General features: G+C 40.4%; 2 non-coding genes across 2 annotated transcripts; one reads left to right on the top strand and one right to left on the bottom strand.

Moving 5' to 3' along the window:
• Nucleotides 1-1,073: 1,073 nt before the first annotated feature.
• LOC112738662 (small nucleolar RNA R71) lies at nt 1,074-1,181 on the bottom strand. The gene has a single exon (XR_003169608.1). It is a non-coding gene; the product is annotated as a small nucleolar RNA R71 (small nucleolar RNA).
• A 13,629-nt stretch (nt 1,182-14,810) lies between these two features.
• On the top strand, nt 14,811-14,917 carry LOC112738894 (small nucleolar RNA R71). The gene has a single exon (XR_003169845.1). It is a non-coding gene; the product is annotated as a small nucleolar RNA R71 (small nucleolar RNA).
• Nucleotides 14,918-20,547: the final 5,630 nt, after the last annotated feature.

The raw sequence follows: 20,547 nt of genomic DNA, 5'->3' as shown, positions 1-20,547 counted from the left end.
CAAAATTTTCAAGTTGTTACTTGCCTATTAAGAAAGGATCAAACTTTAAATTTTAGAATCATATTTTTTAATTTCTTGTTAGTCAAGTAATCAACTTTAATTTTAAAAACTTTCTTTTTCTAATTTGATTTTCAATCATATCTTCTCAACCATATCTTTTCATTCACATCTTTTTCAAAATTAATTTTCAATCATATCTTTTTAATTTCTAATTTCAAAATCTTTTTCAAAATCACTTAATTTCTTTCCCAATTCTAATTTTCGAAAATCATCAATCAAATTTTCAAAATTTCTTTTAATTATTTCAAAATCTTTTACTTTATTTTCGAAAATTCTTCCCCTCTTTTCACATCCTTCTATTTAAGGGACTAAGACTCCTCCTCAATGTACAATTCGAACTCCCTCCTTCTTTATATGTTTGAATTCTCCTCCATCTACCTCCTCCTTCTATTCTTCTTTTCCTCTGACACCTCAAGGAATCTCTATACTGTGACATAGAGGATTCCCTACTTTCTTGTTCTCTTCTCTTTCATATGAGCAGGAACAAAGATAAAGGCATACTTGTTCAAGCTGATCCTGAACCTGAAAGGACCTTGAAGAGAAAGCTAAGAGAAGCTAAAGAATAATTCTCTTTAGAGGGCCTAACAGAGCTCTTCAAAGAAGAAGAACCCATGGCAGCCGAAAACAACAATGCCAACAATGCAAGGAAGGTGCTTGGTGACTTTACTGCACCTACTCCTGATTTCTATGGGAGAAGCATCTCTATCCCTGCCATTGGAGCAAACAACTTTGAGCTTAAGCCTCAATTAGTTTCTCTAATGCAACAGAATTGCAAGTTTCATGGACTTCCATTAGAAGATCCTCATCAGTTCTTAGCTGAATTCTTGCAAATCTGTCACACTGTTAAGACCAATGGGGTTGACCCTGAAGTCTACAGGCTTATGCTCTTTCCTTTTGCTGTAAGAGACAGAGATAGAACATGGTTGGATTCACAACCTAAGGAAAGCCTGAACTCTTGGGAAAAGCTAGTCAATGCCTTCTTGGCAAAGTTCTTTCCACCTCAAAAATTGAGTAAGCTTAGAGTGGAAGTCCAAACCTTTAGACAGAAGGATGGTGAGTCCCTCTATGAAGCTTGGGAAAGATACAAGCAACTGATCAGAAGATGCCCTTCTGACATGCTTTCAGAATGGAGCATCATAGGAATCTTCTATGATGGCCTGTCCGAACTATCCAAGATGTCATTGGATAGCTCTGCTGGAGGATCTCTTCATCTGAAGAAGACGCCTGCAGAAGCTCAAGAACTCATTGAAATGGTTGCAAATAACCAATTCATGTACACTTCTGAAAGGAATCCTGTGAATAATGGGACAAATCAGAAGAAAGGAGTTCTTGAGATTGATACTCTGAATGCCATATTGGCTCAGAATAAAATATTGACTCAGCAAGTCAATATGATTTCTCAGAGTCTGTCTGGAATGCAAGTAGCAACAGGCAGTACTAAGGAAGCTTCCTCTGAAGAAGAAGCTTATGATCCTGAGAACCCAGCAATGGAAGAGGTGAATTACATGGGAGAACCCTATGAAAATACCTATAATCCTTCATGGAGAAATCATCCAAATCTCTCATGGACGGATCAACAGAGACCTCAACAAGGTTTCAACAACAACAATGGTGGAAGAAACAGGTTTAGCAATGGTAAGCCTTTTCCATCATCTTCTCAGCAACAAACAGAGAATTCTAAGTAGAGCCACTCTGACTTAGCAACTATTGTCTCTGATTTAATCAAAACCACTCAAAGTTTCATGAATGAAACAAGGTCCTCCATTAGAAATTTGGAGGCACAATTGGGTCAGCTAAGTAAGAAAATTACTGAACTCCCTCCTAGCACTCTCCCTAGCAATACAGAAGAGAATCCAAAAAGAGAGTGCAAGGCCATAACCACATCTCACATGGCTGAACATGGAGAGGAGGAAGAGGTAGTGATTCCCACTGAGAAAGACCTCAATGGACACCCACTGACCTCCATGGAGTTCCCTAATGAGGAACCATGGGAATCTGAGGCTCATTCTGAGACTATAGAGATTCCATTGAATTTACTTCTGCCTTTCATAAGCTCTGATGAGTATTCTTCCTCTGAAGAGGATGAAGATGTCACTGAAGAGTAAGTTGCTAAGTACCTTGAAGCAATCATGAAGCTAAATGCCAAGTTATTTGGTAATGAGACTTGGGAGAATGAACCTCCATTGCTCATCAAAGAACTGAATGACTTGACTAGGCAGAGATTACCTCAAAAGAGACAGGACCCTGGAAAGTTCTCAACACCTTGTACCATAGGCACCATAACCTTTGAGAAGGCTCTGTGTGACCTAGGGTCAAGTATAAACCTCATGCCTCTCTCTGTAATGGAGAAGCTAGGGATCATTAAGGTACAAGCTGCAAGAATCTCACTGGAGATGGCAGACAATTCAAAGAAATAGGCTTATGGACTTGTAGAGGATGTCTTGGTGAAGGTTGAAGACCATTACATCCCTGCTGATTTCATAGTCCTAGAGACTGGGAAGTGTATGGATGAATCCATCATCCTTGGCAGACCCTTCCTAGCCATAGCAAAAGCTGTGATTGATGTTGACAGAGGAGAATTGACCATTCAAGTGAATGGAGACTTCCTTGTGTTTAAACCTCAAGGATATCCCTCTGTCACCATGGAGAGGAAGCACGAAGAGCTTCTCTCAATACAGAGTCAAACAGAGCCCCCACAGTCAAACTCTAAGTTTGGTGTTGGGAGGTTCCAACATTGCTCTGAACATCTGTGAGGCTCCATGAGAGCCACTGTCAAGCTATTGACATTAAAGAAGCGCTTGTTGGGAGGCAACCCAATTTTTACCTATCTATGTTAAAGTTCTATTTTCCTTTGTTATTTTATGTTTTCTGTAGGTTGATGATCATGTGAAGTCACAAAAATAATTGAAAAAGCAAAAACAAAGTGAAAAATAGAACACCCTGGAGGAGAACCCTACTGGCGTTTAAACGCCAGTAAGGGTAGCAGAATGGGCGTTAAACGCCCAGTCTGGCACCATTCTGGGCGTTTAACGCCAGAAAAGGGCACCAGACTGGCGTTTAACGCCAGGAATGGGCAAGAAGCTGGCATTAAATGCCAGAAATGGGCAGTCGCCTGGCGTTTAACGCCAGGATTGGTAGAAAGGGGCGTTTTGCACGCCACATGGTGCAGGGATGAGAAATCCTTGACACCTCAGGATCTGTGGACCCCACAGGATCCCCACCTACCCTACCACTCTCTCTCTTCTTCACCCATTCACCAATCACCTCAATACCTCTTCCCCAAAAACCCCTCACCTATCAAATCCCACCATTCTCTTCACCACTCACATCTATCCTTTATAAAACCCCACCTACCTCACCATTCAAATTCAAACCACTTTCCCTCCCAAACCCACCTTCTATAGCCGAACCATACACACCCCTCTCACTCCTATATAAACCCATCTTCACTCCTTCATTTTCACACAACCTAAACACCACTTCTCCCCCTTGGCCGAAACACAAAGCCCACTCTATCTCCTCTATTTCTTCTTCTTCTACTCTCTTCTTTCTTCTTTTGCTTGAGGACGAGCAACCTTCTAAGTTTGGTGTGGTAAAAGCTAAAGCTTTTTGTTTTTCCATAACCATTAATGGCACCAAAGGCGGGAGAAACCTCTAGAAAGAGGAAAGGGAAGGCAAAAGCTTCCACCTCCGAGTCATGGGAGATGGAGAGATTCCTCTCAAGGGTGCATCAAGACCACTTCTATGAAGTTGTGGCCAAGAAGAAAGTGATCCCCGAGGTCCCTTTCAAACTCAAAAAGAATGAGTATCCGGAGATCCGACATGAGATCCGAAGAAGAGGTTGGGAAGTTCTCACCAACCCCATTCAACAAGTCAGAATCTTAATGGTTCAAGAGTTCTATGCCAATGCATGGATCACGAAGAACCATGATCAAAGTGTGAACCCGGACCCCAAGAATTGGCTTACAATGGTCCGAAGGAAACACTTGGATTTTAGTCCGGAAAATGTAAGGATGGCATTCAACTTGCCCATGATTCAAGGAGATGCATACCCCTACACTAGAAGGGTCAACTTTGATCAAAGGTTGGACCAAGTCCTCATGGACATATGTGAAGAGGGCGCTCAATGGAAGAGAGACTCAAGAGGGAAGCCGATTTAACTAAGAAGGCATAACCTCAAGCCCGTGGCTAGGGGATGGTTGGATTTCATCCAACGCTCAATCATTCCCACTAGCAACCGGTCCGAAGCTACTATAAACCGGGCTATTGATGAGGGGCAGAAGTAGGTGAATTAAAAATTATTAAAATAGTTACGTTGCAAGTATAGTTCGTAACTCACCGAAAATCTGCCTATCAATTTAGAAATATGTCACAAAGAGTTTAAATTAAAAATTACTGGGAGTTTAAGTCCCAGGTCGTCTCCCAACGAGTTGCAGAAAAGTGTGCTATTTTATTAATCAGATGTTCCAAGAAGTTGAGTTAAGTAGCGGGAAAATTAAAAAAAATTTAAATAATATGAATAAAAGCCTTGACTGGGAGTTGATTAGTTGGAATCTCTATTATTAATGGGATGATTTCAAGATTAATTTATAATTAATGGTTGCTCTGTTTAGTTATCCCTTACTAGGTAAAGGAAAGTCAAACAAGTTGGAATGCTAGATCTATTCACGAGTTGCAACCCACTTAGTTCAAAGGGATTGGTGTTAGTGATTAGATAACAATCCAACAGTTAACCCAATTACAATTTTTCTTTCAATCCTTCCAACTCAAGAGTTCCTTTCAATCAACTCCCCATCAAGTGAGGGAACTACTCACTCATTGCAAATAATAAATCCATAACACATGAAAGGGAATTAAAAGAATACATGATTATTGGAATGGAGAAATAAATTAAAATGGAAGAAATAATCCTTGTATCAAATAATCATGAAAGTATTCAAATGATAGAATTGAACAAAACAAAGAACATGGAAGAATAAAACCAAGTTAAGAGAACGAACTAGAATGACAAGGTCTTGATGAGGAAAAATAACTCTTCTCAATGTTCCAATGCTAAGATCAATTCTCAAAATTCTAAAAACCAATAGAGAAAAACCTAGAGGAGGAAAAACTAGATCTCAAATTGTAAACTGTCTAGAATGAATGTTGTTGTTTGTTTCTGCATATTCTCTGGCTCTAGTCTGCTGTTCCGGGCCAAAAACTGGGTCGAAATAAGGTCCAAATCGCCCCCAGCGAAGTCTGCAGATTATGCAAATCGCACATGTCACGCGATCGCGTCATCCATGCGAACGCATCATTCGCGCTTTTCCTTGCCACGCGTTCGCGTCGTCCACGCTACCGCGTCGCCTGAGCTTTTCCAATCCGCGCGGCCGCGTGAGCCATGCGGCCGCGTCACTGCGATTCGCTCTTCTTCACGCGGTCGCGTGAGCCATGCGACCGCGTCACTTCTCGCTGGTTATCTCCTCAAATTCTTGTGTTCCTTCCATTTTTGCTAGCTTCCTTTCCAATCTCCAACTCATTCATGCCCTATAAAGTCTGAAACACTCAACACACAGATCACGGCATCGAATGGAATAAAGGAGAATTAAAAATACATAATTAAAGTCTCTAGGAAGTAGTTTTCAAACATGTTATAAATTCAGGAAAGGATTATAATTTCATGCTAATTTAATGAATAAGTGGGTAAGGATCATGATAAAACCACATAATTAAACACAATATAAACCATAAAATAGTGGTTTATCAACCTCCCCACACTTAAACATTAGCATATCCCCATGCTTAATTGAAGGAGATAAGGAAATAAGCATGAACATGTAGAAACTCATGAAATGCAATGCAAGCCTATATATAAATAAATGCAACTATATGATTCTTGCCCACTTGATCAAAAGTAAATAAGCTCTTCAAAACAATTACAAGTCAAATTCCACTAATTCTATCATTATACAATAAAATAGATAAAGGTGCAAGAAGATAGCTTATGAAAGCAGAGAACATGAAAATTCAAGCATTGAACCCTCACTGATAATGTATGTACGCTCTACTCTGTAGTGTATAGGGTAATCACTCTATCCTTCTCTAATCATGCTTTCTAACTTTTGTTTTTCTCCTAACCAATCAACAACAGTTAATATACCAATGCAAACATCATGAGGTCTTTTCAAGGTTGTAATGGGGCTAAGGTACAGGTGGGGGTATACATTTGGTCAAGTGAGCTAATAAATTGAATCTTTAATTAACTCAAGCTTCAACCCAACCTATATATTTTTAATGTAATCTTAAAGTTCATACCTAGCTACCCAGAATTCCTTTTTTCCATTCATACTCATGTATCAACTTTATATTTGATTTTATCATATGTGCATTGATCTTTGAATTCTGAATCTAACATTGGGGTAATTTTGTCTCCTTATTTATTTATATAAATAAAAATATTTTTTTTTTGGAATTAAAATAAATATAGCTTATCAATGCGCATAGATTTTTAATTCTTATAGTTTCACATGAGTAGGTATCCAAATTCCCATTAAATTCTCATGACTCATTCCCTTAACAACTTTTGTTCTCACAATTTCCCATACTTAACTAGCACACACAATTCTATCTTAAGTTAACCAAAGATTCAATTTGGGATATACAATTTTTTTCAGCTTAAGGTTAGTAATGTGGTAAAATATAGAACAAATGGGATTTAAAGACTCAAAGTGGTTAACAAAGGTAATTGAAAAGGGTAGGCTTAATTTGGATAAGTGAGTTTAAATAAATAATGGCCTCAATCATGTGCAAGCATGTAAATATAATAAATATTGGACATATAAGATAAAACAAAATATAGATTACAATCATAGAGAAGTAAACACACAAGAATGAAATAATTATGGTTAAATAATGTAACCATGCATAAAGGCTCAAATCCTTACAGGTTGTGTGTTCTTTAGCTCAAAAATCATGTTCCAAATACAACTCAAGCAAATTTATCATAAAAATTTTGAAAGTTTAGTGAAATTTTGTTCCAAAGATAGAGTCTTAAAAGAAACTTATTGTCTTTTTAATCAAGTAGAACATGCATGCAACTGTCCTAACCTATGCAATTTATTCTATTCTATAAAAGAAAGAAAATCTAACTAAAGTATCCTAATTATTGATGCTAGGGAAAAGAAATTACCTCCGGAAGTCAGGTACTGACCGACCTCCCCACACTTAAGGCTTTGCACCGTCCTCGGTGCCGTCTGTCAGGAACAGGGGAGGGCTGGTAGCAGTATCTCCACGATCGGGACCGTCATGGCTCCCTGTGCTGGTAAAGGAGGTGGAGTCCGAGGTATCCGAGTCCCTGAAGTATCCCTTAAGTAGCTCCTTGAATCGATGCTCGTTACGGCGCTCTCTCAACTTAGCTTTGTGTTCTTTCCGATCCAACCTTTCGATTATCTGCTGGAGCAATTCATCAGTTGTGGGTGCTTGTGGTGTTGAAGAAGGATTATCTTCAACTGGAGTAGTAGGAAGACTTGTAATGGCTACTGGAAGTCTGAGGTATTTCCCGTTAGGGACATACTGATCATCCCGTGGAAGCACGGCTTTGGTGTCCCCAGCTCTGTAGGAGACTCTGGCTGCTGAGACAAGATCTGAGACCAAGGCGGGGAAAGGTAAGTTGCCCGCAATTTGTATGTGTCCCATAGCATTCCGGATATGTCTTGAGAGATTCATAGGTTGGTCTGTAAGGATGCACCATAGTAGAACGGCCATGTCCGCAGTGAAGGAGGACTCATGAGTGCTCGGAAAGACGTAATGGGACATAATCTGTGCCCATACGCGAGCCTCCAAGGTAAGTGCTGAAGCCAAGATTCCCTTAGGGCGGGTACGGTGGTATCCGTAGATCCAACGGCTGCCAGGTAATGCGATAACTCCGAGAACGGAGTCCCAGTCAAATTGGTACCTCTGGCGCTTAAGTGCGACTTCTTGGAAGGTGTCCATTCCTTCTGGAATAGGGGGAAGACTCAGAGCTTGCTGAATGGCCTCTTCTGTGATGGGGACTTGCTTCTGCCGGACATAAACAGACTGCAGGGTTGGCATGTAGAAGTTAGAGTAGAACTCAACTACCCAAGAAAGATTGACCTGCCTTGGCTGTCTCCGTAGGAAACCCCATTGTGTTCGTTCAATTTGCGGCTCAACAAAGGTAGCAATATTGGACGGGAGGATAAGAAGGTATTCATTGTTATAGTTTCTTTCCGCCAGGATAGGAAACATCTGCTCACAGTAGCGATTGGGAAATCGCGCAGTGTCTTTTGCTGGAAAGGCTTTCTCCTTTTCATCAACCTTTATTATCCTCTTAACTCTTTTTGTTGAGGGCTTGACTGCGGTTGAAGAAGGCTCTGCCACTAATGCTCTTTTAGTTCCTCTTCTTGCTAGTGGTTTGGAAGTAGCTTTCTCTTTTCCTTTCTTGGTGGCCATCCTGAAAGAAGGGAGGAGAAAGTAAATTAAATTCAAAAAGATATACAGCCAGGAAGGAAACGGAAAAGAGGGTGATGGATGCACATTAAGATATACTAACATTAGCACATGCTCGCGAGTACATGTGAAAAGCCAACAATGGAAAATAGCTAGTGCATATAAAAACAAGTGACTGCAAGGTGTTTATTGGCATGCCGGCAAAGGGCATGAGTAGCATAGACCAAGCAAGACTTTGTAACAAACCATCACGTTTGTATTGACAATTAAATTCAATTAATACAATAGTAAAGGAAAGTTGTAAAAAGCAAGCATTGAATAGTATAACAACATAGAGAAGTGCATAATGCCATTTGAGCTTTTTCACAAACACATAGCATGCATGATGAATAAGGTATAGAAAATATGAAGGTGAACATGCAAGCAATCCCTTAATTAGAATAAAAATAATTGTCAAACAATTTGCAACAATCCACAAGCATATAATGACTCAAAAAATTTCTAACACCATGTAAAAAGGAAAAGAAAAAGAGGGAGAATATGAATAATGAAAAGAAAAATAATATATATAAAATAATACATAAAATGATAGAAAAGAGAAGAAGGAAGAAGAAAATAGAACCTTGGTAATGGAGGTGAGAGAGAGAGAGAGTGATAGGTGAGATTGGAAGAAGAAGGGAGAAGGAAGAAATAAGGAGGGAAAAGAAAAATTAGGATTTGGAGGAGAGAAAGATAAGATATGTGGCAATTTTTGGATGAGCTGTGCGGCGCTTGCGACGCGGCCGCGTGGGGCACGCATTTGCGTGGATGCGCTTCAAGTATGGTGACGCGATCGCGTCGGTCACGCGGTCGCGTGACCCATGTTGTGCTTCTGGCGCGAGTGCAGCCTCGCACCAGCACAACTCTCTGTTCAAATTAATTTAGTTGCCGAAATTGGGGTGGCGCGATTGCGTGAGTGTGCGTCCGAAAACGGATGACGCGGCCGCGTCGGCGACGCGGTCGCGTGATAAGGATGGTGCCTCCAGCACCAATCCAGCATCACTCTCGCACAATATTTCAGTGTGCACCCTTTTACGTCGAAAACTCAGGGCACGCGGCCGCGTGGGGCACGCGGTCGCGTGGGAGGCCATGATTCCCATGCGACGCGAACGCATCAGTGACGCGGTCGCGTGGGTTGATTTGTGCCATTGGCACGCCTCCAGCCACACTCTAGCGTAACTTTCTGTTCATTTTTATTTTTCTTGACTCTCCCTGTGACGCGGACGCGCCGCTGATGCGATCGCGTCGCGTAGCAAAATATTTTTTTTTACATGTAAATGTAGATGCACGAAAGTACTACAAAAGAGAAGAGTTATTGAATAGGAAAAACTAAAAATAAAGAGAAGAACGATCATACCATGGTGGGTTGTCTCCCACCTAGCACTTTGCTTTAATGTCCGTAAGTTGGACGCTCCACTAGCTCAATCTTCTGCTATGTGGGGATCTTCCAAGAGGAAGATCTCAAGCTCCTTGTTTCTCTATTTCTTCTCGCCATGGTATAGCTTCAGGCGTTGTCCATTAACCTTAATAAGTTCAGAGCTTGAAGGATGGCTTAGGTGATAAACTCCGTACGGTTCGGCCTTCTCTACTCTGTATGGACCTTCCCATCTTGATCTCAATTTGCCTGGCATGAGCCTTAGTCGAGATTTGTAAAGGAGGACTAATTCCCAGGTTGGAACTCTTTCTTCTTGATGTTTTGATCATGTACAGCCTTCATCTTTTCCTTGTATATTCTGGAGTTTTCATAAGCTTCTAGGCGAAGGCTCTCCAGTTCTTGCAGTTGTAACTTCCTTTCAGCTCCGGCTTTCTCAATTCCCATGTTGCACTCCTTAACTGCCCAAAAGGCTCTGTGTTCTACTTCAACTGGGAGATGACAAGCTTTTCCATAAACCAAGCGGAAAGGACTCATCCCAATGGGTGTCTTGTAGGCTGTTCTGTATGCCCATAGTGCATCTTGTAGCCTGGTGCTCCAGTCTTTTCTATGAGGCTTTACTATCTTTTGCAAGATACGCTTAATTTCTCTGTTTGACACCTCGGCTTGCCCATTAGTTTGGGGATGGTAAGCTGTTGCAACTTTATGAATTATCACATGCTTCTTCATTAATCCTGTCAGTCTCCTGTTACAAAAATGGGTGCCTTGATCGCTCACGATTGCTCGTGGTGATCCGAAGCGACATATAATATGGTTTCTCACAAAGGAAACAACAGTGTTAGCATCATCAGTGCGGGTAGGAATTGCTTCCACCCATTTAGAAATATAATCCACAGCTAACAATATATAAAAATATCCATTAGAGTTTGGAAATGGACCCATGAAGTCAATGCCCCAAACATCAAAAATTTCACAGAAAAGCATAATTTGTTGAGGCATCTCATCCCTCCTGGATATATTACCAAATTTCTGGCATGGGAGACAAGATTTACAGAACTCAGCAGCATCTCTAAAAAGGGTAGACCACCAGAATCCATAGTCTAAGATCTTTCTAGCTGTCCTTTGAGGACCAAAATGTCTTCCACTCTCAGATGAGTGACAGGCCTCTAAAATGGACTGGAATTCTGATTGAGGCACACAACGTCTAATTACTTGATCAGCGCCACATCTCCATAAATATGGGTCATCCCATATATAATATTTAGACTCGCTTTTCAGCTTGTCTCTTTGATGCTTAGAAAAATTTGGAGGAAATGTGCGGCTAACTAAATAATTAGCAACAGGTGCATACCAAGGGACTACCTCAGATACTGCTTGCAGGTTATCAAAAGGAAAATTATCATCTATAGGAGTAGAATCATCCTTAATATGCTCAAGGCGACTCAAGTGGTCTGCCACTAAATTCTGATTACCACTCCTATCCTTTATTTCTAAATCAAATTCTTGTAACAGCAGTATCCAACGTATGAGTCTTGGTTTGGATTCCTTTTTAGCTAATAAATACTTTAAAGCTGCATGGTCCGAATACACTACTACTCTAGTACCAAGTAAATAAGCTCGAAATTTATCTAGAGCAAAAATAATAGCAAGAAGCTCTTTCTCAGTAGTAGTATAATTGGACTGGGCAGTGTCTAAAGTCTTAGATGCATAAGCAATAACGAAAGGATCCATACCTTCACGCTGAGCCAACGCTGCTCCTACTGCATGGTTAGAAGCATCGCACATGATTTCAAATGGCTGGCTCCAGTCTGGTCCTCTCATAATTGGAGCTTAAATCAGAGCAGTCTTCAGCTTATCAAACGCTTGTTTGCAATCCTCACTGAACTCAAACTCAATATCCTTCTGCAGTAATCTGGATAAGGGAAGTGCGACCTTACTAAAGTCCTTAATAAATCTCCTGTAAAAACCTGCATGGCCAAGGAACGAACGGACTTCCCTCACAGAAGAGGGGTAAGGTAGACTAGAAATAACATTCACCTTTGCTGGGTCTATAGAAATGCCATTATTAGATACCACATGTCCTAATATAATTCCCTGTTTTACCATAAAGTGACATTTTTTGAAATTTAATACAAGGTTTGTATTAACACATCTATCTAATACTCTAGATAATCCATCTAAGCAAAGGCTAAAAGAATCACTATAAACGCTAAAATCATCCATAAAAACTTCCATACAGTCCTCAATAAGATCAGAGAAAAGACTCATCATGCACCTTTAGAAAGTAGCTGGTGCATTGCACAAGCCAAAGGGCATTCTCTTATAAGCATAAGTCCCAAAAGGACAAGTAAAAGTAGTATTTTCCTGATCCTCAGGAGCTATATGAATCTGGAAATAACATGTGTAACCATCTAAAAAGCAATAATGTGATTTACCTGACAGGCGATCCAGCATTTGATCAATGAATGGAAGTGGATAGTGATCCTTACGAGTAGCTTGGTTGAGACGCCTGTAATCAATGCAGACTCTCCAAGCATTCTGAACTCTAGTTGCTATGAGCTCTCCATGCTCATTCTTCACTGTAGTGACTCCGAACTTCTTGGGCACCACTTGTACTGGGCTTACCCATTCACTGTCTGAAATGGGATATATGATACCGGCTTCCAATAGTCTGGTCACTTCCTTTTTGACAACTTCCAATATAGTGGGATTCAATCTTCTTTGGGGTTGATGGACAGGTCTTGCTCCCTCTTCTAAAAATATTCTGTGCTCACATACTTGAGGGTTGATGCCTACTATGTCTGCCAAGCTTCACCCAATTGCCTTCTTATGCTTTCTCAGCACATCAAGTAACTGCTCTTCTTGTTGAGAAGTAAGTTCCCTTGCAATGATAACTGGAAACCTCTGCTCATCTTCAAGATAAGCATATTTGAGATGTGGGGGAAGGGGTTTCAATTCTAACTTCTGATCATGAGCAGGCTCTAGATTATCTGGGGCTTGTGAAAATGGCGAAGTGTCCTCATTGTCAATTAAAAGGGTCCCCACACTTGGACCTTGTCCAGTGTGCCTCTCTTCTAACTCTTCCTCGTGAACTTCAGCTACACTTTCATCTATGACATCACACTGGAAGATGGAACGATCTTCTGGGGGTTTGTCAATGACTCCATTCAGATTGAAGATTACTATGCGGCCATCTATTTCAAAGGAGTATGTTCCTAAAAAGGCATCCAATTTGAATTTTGATGCCTTCAGGAATGATCTCCCAAGTAGGATTGATGATGGCTTATCTGAATCATTATGGGGCATCTCCAAGATATAAAAATCAGTGGGAAATGTAATCCCTTTAATGTTCACCAAAACATCTTCAGCAACTCCAGCCACTGTAATAATGCTTTTATCTGCTAACACAAAACGAGCTGCCAGCCTTTTTAAGGGAGGGAGCCTCAAAATATCATATATAGACAAAGGCATTATACTTACACATGCTCCTAAATCACACATGCAATCATAAATTACTACACCACCAATAGTACAGCTAACTATACAAGGACCTGGATCACTACATTTTTCAGGTAATCCTCCCATTAAAGCAGATATAGAACTACCTAAAGGAATAGTTTCTAATTCATTAATTTTGTCTTTATAGATACACAAGTCTTTTAGAAACTTTGCATATTTAGGTACCTGCTGAATAACATCAAAAAGAGGAACAGTTACCTCAACCTTTTTGAATATTTCTACCATTTTGGGGTCGGATTCCAGCTGCTTCCTGGGCTTCCTTGCAAGTTGTGGAAATAGAATTGGAGTAGTGTTCTCTGTGGTGTCTGCGCCTTTTGGTGCTTCCTCCTGTGGTTGAGCTATTTCTTCTTCAGCTATGTCCTGTATGTCCTCTTCCTCTTCAACATCTTCTATTTCTACTACCTCTTCAGCTGAGGTGTGTTCTGATGGGCTTGGTTCCTCCTGATTCCTCTCCTGCAGTGTGCTTCCCGACCTTAGGGTGATGGCATTAATGCCTCCCTTTGGATTGGGTAATGGTTGAGAGGGGATTCCAGTGGAGCTTGAAGGTTGGTTACTGGAATTTTACGTTGATCCAATCTGTGACATAAGAGCTTGCAAAGTAGAGGTGAGACCATTCAGACTGGCGTTAATACTATTCATGTTATTTTCCATGGTTTGTTGTCTTCGCTCAAAAGATTGTAGTAGTTCTTCATTAGGAGATAAAGAAGAATGAGTAAATTGAGATGTCTGTTGTTGATTGTTCTGTGGTTCTTGGTTTTGCCTCAGGTGAGGTGCTCTGTAAGGTTGATTCTGCTGCCTGTTGTTGTTATGATTCCACCTCTGATTTCCCTGATTATCCCTGCCTCCTCTGTTATTGTTGTCCCTCCAATTCTGGTTAGAATTATCCTGCCATCCGTGGTTATTATTTCCACTTTGATTGTACCCTTGGTTGGGGCGGTCATAGAAGTTATGAGTGGATGCCGCCATGTTATCTTCTTGTTGGAGCTGCGGGCATTCATCAGTGTAATGGCTATAATCAGCACAGATTCCGCAAATTCTTTGTGGGACTAGTTGTTGGTTTTTCTGTGGCGGAGGGGGTTGAGCTTGCTGAGCTTGTTGTTGATTCAATTGCATCTGCTTCAGCAAGTTGGTCATCTCATATATACTCTGAGCTAGAGCAGCAGTCTCTCTGTTAGAGGATACTTCTGCAACGGCTTTTGAACGGCCTTACTTTTGCCTGTGATTCCTAGTAGATTCAGCTAAATCACTGATCAATTGCCAAGCCTCATCAATGGTCTTGTACTTCTTCATAGACCCATTGCTAGCACTTTCCAATGTGGTCTTATCTTGGGGCCTCATGCCCTGTGTGACATAGCTAAGCAACACTATCTTGTCAATCCTGTGGTGGGGGCATGCTTCCAGAAGATTATTGAAGCACTCCCAGTATTCAAAGAGAGTTTCATTGTCATCCTGAACAATTGTGGAAATATCCTTCCTCAGTTTATCAGTAACTTCAGATGGAAAGAATTTCTCCAAAAACTCCTTTCTGAGTGTATCCCAGTTGGATACATTTGTCAGAGGTTGAGTGTAGTGCCACTCTCTTGCTTTTCCCTCGAGAGAAAACGGGAAAGCTTTTAGCAAAATTGAAGTTTCATCAGTACCATCACGCCTGACAGTAGAACAGGCTGCCTGGAAATCTCTCAAGTGCTTGATAGGCTCTTGAGCAGGTAGGCCATGAAACTTGGGCATCAAGTTTAGCAGTGCGGTCTTTATTTCAAAATATGTAGCCACCGCTGGATGATGCGCTTGAAACGGTTGCATTGTAAAATCAGGGGCTCCTTCCTCCTGGATGGTAACTCTCCTAGCTGCCATGTCTTCTGCATATAAAACAACCGAATCAGTAGAACGGGGGCTGGTTTCTTCCTCAAGTTCACTTTCAGATCCGCCCTCAGAGCGGACTAACCGATGCTGTTCTCACCTTATTCGTGAAATAGTCCTTTCAATTTCAGGATCGAATATTAGCAAGCGCGGATCAGGAAGTGAACGCGTCATTTGACGGAAGAAACATGCAGCTCATAGTAGCAAAATAAAATAAAATGCAAATAAATAAATTCTAATTAATAACTTTAGCACTCTATTGCAACTCCCCGGCAACGGCGCCAAAAATATGAGGGGCAAAAGTAGGTGAATTAAAAATTATTAAAATAGTTACGTTGCAAGTATAGTTCTTAACTCACCGAAAATCTGCCTATCAATTTAGAAATATGTCACAGAGAGTTTAAATTAAAAATTACTGGGAGTTTAAGTCCCAGGTCGTCTCCTAACGAGTTGCAGAAAAGTGTGCTATTTTATTAATCAGATGTTCCAAGAAGTTGAGTTAAGTAGAGGGAAAATTAAAAAAAGAAATTTAAATAATATGAATAAAAGCCTTGACTGGGAGTTGATTAGTTGGAATCTCTATTATTGATGGGATGATTTTCAAGATTAATTTATAATTAATGGTTGCTCTGTTTAGTTATCCCTTACTAGGTAAAGGAAAGTCAAACAAGTTGGAATGCTAGATCTATTCACGAGTTGCAACCCACTTAGTTCAAAGGGATTGGTGTTAGTGATTAGATAACAATCCAACAGTTAACCCAATTACAATTTTTCTTTCAATCCTTCCAACTCAAGAGTTCCTTTCAATCAACTCCCCATCAAGTGAGGGAACTACTCACTCATTGCAAATAATAAATCCATAACACATGAAAGGGAATTAAAAGAAGACATGATTATTGGAATGGAGAAATAAATTAAAATGGAAGAAATAATCCTTGTATCAAATAATCATGAAAGTATTCAAATGACAGAATTGAACAAAACAAAGAACATGGAAGAATAAAACCAAGTTAAGAGAACGAACTAGAATGACGAGGTCTTGATGAGGAAAAATAACTCTTCTCAATGTTCCAATGCTAAGATTAATTCTCAAAATTCTAAAATCCTAGAGAGAAAAACCTAGAGGAGGAAAAATTAGATCTCAAACTGTAAACTGTCTAGAATGAATGTTGTTGTTTGTTTCTGCATATTCTCTGGCTCTAGTCTGCTGTTCCGGGCCGAAAACTGGATCGAAATAAGGTCCAAAATTGCCCCCAGCGAAGTCTGCAGATTATGCAGATCACACATGTAACGCGATCGCGTCATCCATGCGGACGCGTCATTCGCGCTTTTCCTTGCCACGCGTTCACGTCGTCCACGCTACCGCATCGCCTGAGCTTTTCCAATCTGCGCGGCCGCGTGAGCCATGCGGCCGGGTCACTGCGATTCGCTCTTCTTCACGCGGTCGCGTGAGCCATGCGACCGCGTCACTTCTCGCTGGTTATCTCCTCAAATTCTTGTGTTCCTTCCATTTTTGCTAGCTTCCTTTCCAATCTCCACCTCATTCATGCCCTATAAAGTCTGAAACACTCAACACATAGATCACGGCATCGAATGGAATAAAGGAGAATTAAAAATACATAATTAAAGTCTCTAGGAAGCAGTTTTCAAACATGTTATAAATTCAGGAAAGGATTATAATTTCATGCTAATTTAATGAATAAGTGGGTAAGGATCATGATAAAACCACACAATTAAACACAATATAAACCATAAAATAGTGGTTTATCAGCTATCATGATACATAGCATCATGATTGGAGAGGAAGTGGAAGTTCATGAGGTTATATCCCAAGAACTCTACAAGGTGGCAGACAAGTCCTCCACTGTGGCAAGGTTAAGCCTTCCCTCATCTCATTTGTCACCTCTGCAATTCGGCTGGAATTGACATAGAGAAAGACATCCTCATTGATGAGGACAAGCCCATCGCTAAGAAAAGGATGGAGCAAACAAGAGATCCCACTCATGGACAAGAGCATGAGGAATTTCCTCATCATAAAATCCCTGAGATACCTCAAGGGATGCATCTTCCTCCACAAAACTATTGGGAGCAAATCAACACCTCCCTAGGAGAATTTAGTTCCAACATGGGACAACTAAGGGTGGAGCACCAAGAGCATTCCATCCTCCTCCATGAAATTAGAGAAGATCAAAGAACCATGAGAGAGGAGCAACAAAGGCAAAGAAGAGACATTGAGGAGCTCAAGCACTCCATAAGATCTTCAAGAGGAAGAACAAGCCGCCATCACCAAGGTGGACCCGTTCTTTAATTTCCTTGTTCTTTATTTCCTGTTTTTCGAAAATTGTGCTTTATGTTTATTTATGTTTGTGTCTTTATTACATGATCATTAGTGTCTATGCCTTAAAGCTATGAAAATGAATCCATCACCTTTCTTAAATGAAAAATATTTTTAATTGAAAAAGAAAAAGAAGTGCATGAATTTCAAATTTTAAAACAGTTTAATTATCTTGATGTGGTGGCAATACTATTATTCTTCTGAATGAATGCATGAACAGTGCATATTTTTTAATTTGATTGTTTATGAATGTTAAAACTGTTGGCTCTTGAAAGAATGAAAGAAAAAGGAAAAATGTTATCTGATGATCTGAAAAATCATAAAATTGATTCTTGAAGCAAGAAAAAGCAGTGAAAAGCTTGCAAAAAAAAAAGAGAGAGAAAGAAAGAAAAAGAAAAGCAAGCAGAAAAAGCCAATACCCCTTTAAACCAAAAGGCAAGGGTGAAAAAAAAAGGATCCAAGGCTTTGAGCATCAGTGGATAGGAGGGCCCACAGGAATAAAATCCTGGCCTGAGCGGCTAAACCAAGCTGTCCCTACCCATGTGCTTGTGGCATGAAGGTGTCAAGTGAAAACTTGAGACTGAGCGGTTAAAGTTGAGGTCCAAAGCAAAAAGAAGAGTGTGCTTAAGAACCCTGGACACCTCTAATTGGGGACTCTAGCAAAGCTGAGTCACAAATCTGAAAAGGTTCACCCAGTTATGTGTCTGTGGCATTTATGTATCCGGTGGTAATACTGGAAAACAAGGTGCTTAGGGCCACGGCCAAGACTCATAAAGTAGCTGTGTTCAAGAATCAACATACTTAACTAGGAGAGTCAGTAACACTATCTAGATTCTGAGTTCCTATAGATGCCAATCATTCTGAACTTCAAAGGATAAAGTGAGATGCCAAAACTGTTCAGAAGCAAAAAGCTAAAAGCCCCGCTCATCTAATTAATACTGATCTTCATAGATGTTTTTGGAATTCATTGTATATTATCTTCCTTTTATCCTATTTGATTTTCAGTTACTTGGGGACAAGCAACAATTTAAGTTTGGTGTTGTGATGAGCGGATAATTTATACGCTTTTTAGCATTGTTTTTAATATGTTTTTAGTATATTTTAATTAGTTTTATTATATTTTTATTAGTTTTTAAATAAAAATCACTCTTCTGGACTTTACTATGAGTTTGTGTGTTTTTCTCTGATTTTAAGTATTTTCTGGCTAAAATTGAGGGACCTGAGCAAAAATCTGATTCAGAGGCTGAAAAAGGACTGCAGATGCTGTTGGATTCTGACCTCCCTGCACTCAAAGTGGATTTTCTGGAGCTACAAAAGCCCAATTGGTGTTCTCTCAATTGCGTTGGAAATTAGACATCCTGGGCTTTCCAGAAATATATAATAGTCTATACTTTGCCCAGGATTTGATGGCCCAAACAGGCGTTTCAAGTCAGCTCAAGAATTTTGGCGTTTAACTCCAAAACTGGCACAAAAGCTGGAGTTAAACGCCCAAACTGGCACAAACGCCCAAACATACCAAGTGGGCCCGGAAGAAGATTTCTGCATTAATTACTGATTTCTGTAAACCCTAGGCTACTAGTTCTCTATAAATAGGACATTTTGCTATTGTATTTGGATACACGAGATATCTGAGGACGTTTAGTCCTTAGACCTTTGAGGCTGGCCATTCGGCCATGCTTACACTATTTGTTCTTATGTATTTTCAACGGTGGAGTTTCTACACACCATAGATTAAGGTGTGGAGCTCTGCTGTTCCTCATGAATTAATGCAATTACTACTGTTTTTCTATTCAATTCACGCCTACTTCTTCTCTAAGATATCACTTGTTCTTTAACTTGATGAATGTGATGATCCGTGACACTCATCATCATTCTCACCTATGAACGTGTGCCTGACAACCACCTCCGTTCTACCTTCGATTGAGTGTGTATCTCTTGGGTTTCTGATCTAAGATTGGAACCTTCGTGGTATAGGCTAGAATTATTGGCAGCCATTCCTGAGATCCGGAAAGTCTAAACCTTGTCTGTGGTATTCCTAGTAGGATCTGGTAAGGGATGACTGTGACAAGCTTTAAACTCGCGATTGTGGGGCGTGTGACAGACGCAAAAGGATCAATGGATCCTATTCCGACATGATCGAGAACCGACAGCTGATTAGCCGATGTTGTGACAGAGCATCAGGACCATTTTCACTGAGAGGACGGGATGTAGCCATTGACAACAGTGATGCCCAACATAAAGCTTGTCATGGAAAGGAGTATGAATGATTGGAAGAAGGCAATAGAAAAGCAGAGGTTCAAGGGGAACAAAGCATCTTCATACGCTTATCTGAAATCCACCAATGAATTACATAAGTATTTCTATCTTTATTTTATGTTTATTTTCATCACCTTAAACTCCATAACCATTTGAATCCGCCTGACTGAGATTTACAAGATGACCATAGCTTGCTTCAAGCTGACAATCTCCGTGGGATCGACCCTTACTCACGTAAGGTTTATTACTTGGACGACCCAGTGCACTTGCTGGTTAGTTATGCGGAATTGTGACAAAGTGTGATTCACGTTTGAGAGCTCCAAGTCTTTGGTGCCATTGTTGATGATCACAATTTCGTGCACCAGTCTTCCTCACTGGGATTCACGTCCTCTCCCTCCTTTGTAGGTTCGGCCATGATGGTTAAATCTATGGTCGTGCACTCTCTCTTTGGATTCTCTTCTGTATTGCTTGGGAGAGTACTAGGAGGAGTTTCAGTGACTCTTTTACTCAGCTGGCCCACTTGTGCCTCCAAATTTCTAATGGAGGACCTTGTTTCATTCATGAAACTTACAGTGGCCTTAGATAGATCAGAGACTATATTTGCTAAGCTAGATGAATTCTGCTCAGAATTCTCTGTCTGTTGCTGAGTGGATGATGAAAAAGG

The sequence above is a fragment of the Arachis hypogaea genome, chromosome 13 (assembly GCF_003086295.3).
Source record: "Arachis hypogaea cultivar Tifrunner chromosome 13, arahy.Tifrunner.gnm2.J5K5, whole genome shotgun sequence".
Lineage (NCBI taxonomy): Eukaryota > Viridiplantae > Streptophyta > Magnoliopsida > Fabales > Fabaceae > Arachis > Arachis hypogaea.
The sequence above is the reverse complement of the archived record's forward strand: the minus strand, read 5'-3'. Positions and strand labels throughout refer to the sequence as shown.